We start from the raw sequence: 5,957 nt of genomic DNA on the forward strand, positions 1-5,957 counted from the left end.
TAAAAAGATCACACAGCTGTAACCAGACTGCAAGAGCAGCACTCTCACCATCGTGCAGAATGGATCTTCTGGTCCAGCCACCTGAAAAGAAACAACCAGGGTGTTCAGACACAGCAAATGCACTGCAGGGAAGCTGGGCATGGGTACCAGAGGTGCTCAGTGTGGACACAAGGGAGCCAGAGCCCACCAGGGTGTCACAAACAGCTCATAGCCCAGGGTCCTCGTGAACTGGATTTCTGCAGGAATGGCTGTAACCACAGCCCAGAGCTTATACTGGTTCATGCTGACAGATTAGCTGTGTGGCCAGCAGAAAGCCTGTGGGCACAGCATTCACCTCCTGGATTGGTCTGAGCATGAGAGGCGACAAAATGAGCTTGTACTGCATCAGAGTGTTGTGTAACAGCAACACAGCACTCAGGTCTCGTACCAGAAGGCCCAAAGCAAGAGACACTGCCACACTTCTAGTGAGGAGGCACAGTATGACCGGTGTTCCTTCAAAACCAAACTTCATGCTGTTGTGGTTACCTTCACACCATCAACAGGGTGAGACATCAGGTAGAAAATATTCACCACCTGATGAACAAGAGGAGTGCCACAAAGGATTAACACTGAGCTCCTTAAACCATCAGGATCCCAAATTAACACCCCATTAAACTTATGAGGGAGTTTAATTTCACACATCTGGTTAAAACAGCATGAAACTGGACAGTAACAGCATATTAGAGCTCCCAAGACAGACACATCGATCATATCCTTCTGGCTCAGGTGCTGCTGGCATGCAGTGGTTCTCCCTGGTTTTAAGATCCCATTGGAAACACAACATCTGGCAGCTTCTGCACAGACGCTGTGGTCTGTACAGCGCAGCAGAGCTGTTCCACCAAACAAAGCCACTAAGGTGGGGAGGGAAAGCGGGAGAAAAGTTGGTCTTCCCTTCCCAAAAGTACACAGCCCTTCCTCCCAACATTTCCCTAACTTCATTAATACTAGGTTATTTAGCTGTCTCTCCTCAGCTTGTTCTTGCTGCTTTTATTGGGCTAACTGCTCACAGATGGGTCAAAGTGAGCAAAGGAAAAGCTTTGCTGGGACTGGGAGCAGGGAGGGTCTCCCACTGAAATATGAATTCATTTTATCTCAAACTGCACCAAGAGAGCTCCGAGATCACTGACACATCAGCTCCAGGCACACACAACACAGTCTGGTGGCAAAGCTGGGTTAAGAAGCACCTCCTCCTCCCACTGTCTGTCAGCTCCTCAGCTGTACAGGAGCAATCATCTGGGGTGACCTCGCTGTGAGCCAAATCACCCAAACACCACCACCAAGCAGGAAAAATGCTTTTGGGGATTGGGCTTTTGTTTGGCAAAGCATTTTTGTCAGCAGCTAGGATCACAGCATGCATCTCCCCCACTCCCCCCCTTCCTATGTGCTTCTGAGCTGTGAGCCCAGCTGTACAAGAGAAACCAAACAGTAAAGAAAACCACAGATACACAGAAGAGCATAGTACAACTTCCAAGAAAGCCATACGATTTGCTTGAGTAAAGAAACCACATTAACAGTCCCTACATTGTGGGGGGAACAAAGTTTTGGAACTAATGATAATTCAGGTGGAAAACGTATGAGCAACACACCTAAGTTCTGGTTTTCACACCTGTGAAACTCGCCTGTGAAGGAAGCGCAGTATCAGTTTCATTGTTCTAGGTGATTTTCGAGAGAAGATTCAGTATGCATGAAACCACCCGACTGTAAAGCTGTTTGCCCCTGCCCTGGGGATCTGTTGTTTGCAGTATCATACATGACCATCAAAACGCTGCATGGATGCTCACACCTGTTACTGCACAGGAGGGACCCCGCAGGGAGCCCACCTGGGAGCTGATCTCGGGCACAGGGCCAGGCTGGCTGGTATGAGGAGGGCCCCGCTGGCCCCACTGCCCAGCAGCCCTCCCCCAGCCCTGGCGCACCCCTCCTGCCTCCCCACCACCACCACCACCCCGAGGTTCTCCCTCACCTCAGGGATGGAAGCACTCGGGGCTGCCGCCTCTCGGGGGCTGAGGAAGTCCTGCGGAGAATCACAGATAAAACAGCGCCGGTTTGAGACACACTGCATCCCCCTCCAGCCCTGCACCCCCCATACGGGCTCAGCACCGCCCACAGGGGTACCACAACCCGGCCTGCCCCCTTCCCCAGCCTCCCAGCTCTCCTCCGCACCCCCCCTTCCCAACTGCCACTCCCGCACCGCACCGCACCGCACCCCATGGCCTGCCCCCGGCCCTCACTACACCCCCCCCCCCCCCCACCGCTCCCCAGGCTTCCCTCGCACCCCTCCCCACATTGCCCCCCGCCTCCCGCATGGCCCCCGCTGCCCCCCATACCCCCCAGCCCAAGCCCGGCCTCCGCCCGCCATGAGGCCGCTCGCAACCGGAAACAGAAAGGCCGGAACTCCACCGAGACCCAGAGCAGCCCAGAGCGTCTCACAACCACTTCCGGCCTCTGGCGGTCCTCCCGACACCGCCTTAAAGGGCCCGCGGCGTCCGGAGCCATCGCTATGGCAACGGCAGGGCCCGATCCGGCCCCGGGAGCACCAACGGGGTTCGTTTTGTGTCCCGCAAAAGGTGAAACCTCCGCACACGGGGCGGGGCGGACGGACACGGCTCTTGGCCCAAGCTGAAGCGGCACCAACACATTCAGGCCTGAGGTCTGCTCTGCTGGTGGGGGTTTTCAACACGAGCCGGCTTGTGCCCAGGCAGCACCGGTGCGGCAGCAGGGCCAGGGCAGGGATTGTGCCCCTGTGGTGGGCACTGGTGAGGCCGCACCTCGGATCCTGTGTTCGGTTCTGGGGCCCTCACTGCAAGAGAGACCTTGAGGTGCTGGAGCGGGGCCAGAGAAGGGAATGGAGCTGGAGCAGGGCCTGGAGCACAAGTGTGATGGGGAAGGGCTGAGGGACTTGGGGGGGTCAGATGGAGAAGAGAAGGCTCAGGGGGGACCTGATGGCTCCCTACAAGTGCCTGACAGGAGGATGGAGCCAGGAGGGGCTGGGCTCTGCTCCCAAGGACCAAGGGATGGGACAAGAGGAAACGGCCTCAAGCTGCACCAGGGCAGGTTTAGATGGAGCTGAGGAACAATTCCTGCCCCAGAGGGTGCTCAGGCATTGGAACAGGGCAGGGCTGCAGTCACCGTCCCTGCAAGTGTTCACACACTGTGGAGACGAGGCCTCAGTGCCATGGGTTAGTGGTGGCCTTGGCAGGGCTGGGGAGCATTTGGACTGGATGAGCTTAAAGGGCTTTTCAAGCCTTGTTGTTTTTAGGATTCTGGGCAGTTTACTCTGAATTGTGCTTTGCTTTCAGTGGCTCCGACAGCTCTGCTGCTGGCGAAGTGGGAAGGACTTTGCAGCATGAATGAAAGTATCTCACTGGTGAATTTAATCACAAATTTCCCTCCAAGACATTTTGGTATAAATAACCAAACAGAAGAAAACCACTTTAAAACCGCATGCAATGGCTTTCTCCCTGGTGGCTCATTCAGAATGAATAAGCCCTTAGTTTTATTCCTGCAATAACACATTCTAGAAGACCTTTTATAAAATATACATAAAGGTCTGAATCATAGAAGTAAACCTGGATGGGGAGAGCAGCTGGTAAAGCTGCTAGCAAAAACCCTGGCTCTCAGGTCAGCCATAAAACCTCAATGTGGCCTCTTGGTGCTGGCACATCCAAGTGAGGGGCTCGAATGACAGCTCCTCATCCCAGCAGCCTGGCCCCACGCTGTGTGAGGGCAGAGCAGCCCCGGTGGCTGAGCAGGTAATTCAATGCTCTGATCTCCCACCAGCCGGTGCCGTGCTGCCTGTGCGTGGCTCAGAGCCTGCTCTGAATACTGAACTCTTTGTTTGCTTGTGATTTTTCTTCTGCTGTTTCTACATATGCAGGCAGAGCATTCTACAAATGCCAGTGAACGTCTTCGCAGCCCCTGTGGAATCAGAGGCCACGATCCCCATTTTACACCCAGAACTGTGATGCGAAGGGATGAATGAAAACATAATACCCACAGAGCTGAGGAGCTGGCTTTGCAAAACCTGCTTCTGCGCTGTATGGGTACAAAGCCCTTTCCTTCTGCCCCTTGACCAGCGGTCACAAATGAGGGATATTCCCATCTCCTGACATAGTCCAGGTTTTCATGGGTTGCTGGTTTAATGTTGGATTTGGTAATGCTCAGTAGTTTTTGGGTTGTTTTTGTGTTTTTTTTTCCTTTATTGGTGTCAGAATCATAGTATCACAGAATTCCAGGTTGGAAGGGACCTCGGGGATCATCTGGTCCAACTTTTCCAGGCAAAGCATGGCCTAGACTAGATATCCCAGCGCTCTGTCCAGGCAGATCTTAAAAATGTCCAGCACTGGGGAGTCCACCACTTCCCTGGGGAGATTATTCCAGTGACTGCTTGTTCTCAGTGTGAAAAACTTTCCTCTTGTTCCAGTCAGAATCTCCCCAAGAGTAACTTGTGCCCATCACCCCTCTGCTTTTCCATGGAACTCCTTGTAAAAAGGGAGTCTCCATCTTCTTTGTAGCCATATACTAGAACATGATATGAAGGGATCCAAGGTGGAAGAGCCTGAGGACGGACCCTGGAACCTTGTGTGCAGTGGCCATGTGGCGTTCCTTGCAAGGCCAAGGATCAGCCAGCCAGACCTTGGGCACCCTCACAAAAGGGATGGGCTTTTCCAACTGAGTGAGAGGAGCTTGAGACCCTCACAACTTTGTTTAGCACCAGCCCAGCAGGGAGCCTCTGGGAGCAGCCAGGCAGTCTGCTCTGGACACCCTCTTCCCTTCAGTGCAGCACATCAGGGTACACACATGCAGAGCCTGAAAGCGAAACCATTCCATGACTGATGTGGCAAATGGTGCAACCTGCTGTGAAGCTTTGCTGGTGCCCCTTCCCCTCACATCCCTTCTGTGGTCTCTCCTCTTCATTGCAGCACTGCTGACAGGAGCCACAGGCCTGCACAGCTGCCCAGCACCGACCGATGTGCTGCCACACAGCCCTGTCCTTTCATTGTTCTGGGTGTAATGCTGCCAGGGCTGCAGCCAGCTCTAAATGCGTGTATCTCATTTGTGCAGCTGAACCTGTGCCATCTGGCTGATGGCAGGGACAGCTCTGGAAACAAACTAATTCTTTTTTTCCTTTCTGATAAAACATTACCTCTGTGAGATTTACACACTAGACCGAGCATCAACCTGAATTATCTCCCTCTTCTTTTTCTCCAGGGAGCACATAATAGGTAGATCCATCCATCCATCTGCTTTGTTACACGTCGCCCAGCTTGGCAGTGTTTCTGTTGCTATTAAACCGTGCTCATCCCCCTTGACATTTAAAAGGCCGTTAGATGATTACTGTCACAGTCTTGTATGTGGTGCCTTAAACCAATTCTCTCCTCCTCTGCTCACCGATGATGGATTTGCTAGTTTATGCCATAGTAATTTGTTTTTCTCATGCTGCGCTCCAGCAAAATGCTTTCACTGTCAGATGTGGTTTTCTGTACAGCCCTTCCCTGCGGTGCCATGTTGCAACCGAGCAGCTCTGGGCAAATCAGAGCTGCCCTGGCTTTCAACAGCACTAGCAAAACAAAATAGCATCAGCCTTTGGGAGCCTGGTCCTGCCGGGATTGGATCCTCCTGTGTTCGGAGTTGGAACATAGCAGACTGCAGTGCTGCGGTTTGTGTTGGTGGGGCCATTGACTACCATGGCTGCAGAATATCCCATGGGATGCATGGATGTTGGCTCCATACAGCATGTGGCTCCCGAGAGCAAGGAGTTGAGGCTTTGTGCCTGTTTGGGAGCAGAGGGTGGGAGGCACCATCAGCTTGAGAGTCTGCAGCTCATCCATCAGGTCAGCACACATGGGGACAGCTGAGGGTTTGCTGCCACTGGAGCTTTTCCAGATCTGCAATGGGGAGAAACACTTCAGTGTACC

General features: G+C 53.3%; 1 long non-coding RNA gene and 1 other non-coding gene across 2 annotated transcripts; one reads left to right on the forward strand and one right to left on the reverse strand.

The window, feature by feature from the left end:
* Positions 1-1,769: 1,769 nt before the first annotated feature.
* LOC133270465 (small Cajal body-specific RNA 16) lies at positions 1,770-1,949 on the reverse strand. Its single transcript, XR_009743788.1, has one exon. It is a non-coding gene; the product is annotated as a small Cajal body-specific RNA 16 (non-coding RNA).
* Positions 1,950-4,126: 2,177 nt separating this feature from the next.
* LOC133270397 (uncharacterized) lies at positions 4,127-5,429 on the forward strand. Its single transcript, XR_009743758.1, has 3 exons — positions 4,127-4,192; positions 4,962-5,084; positions 5,255-5,429. It is a non-coding gene; the product is annotated as an uncharacterized LOC133270397 (long non-coding RNA).
* The last annotated feature ends 528 nt before the right edge of the window (positions 5,430-5,957 follow it).

This window comes from Pezoporus flaviventris, unplaced genomic scaffold, assembly GCF_033815535.1.
Source record: "Pezoporus flaviventris isolate CSIRO_AGI_PZ_B2104156 unplaced genomic scaffold, CSIRO_AGI_Pfla_v1 ptg000020l, whole genome shotgun sequence".
NCBI classification, from domain to species: domain Eukaryota; kingdom Metazoa; phylum Chordata; class Aves; order Psittaciformes; family Psittacidae; genus Pezoporus; species Pezoporus flaviventris.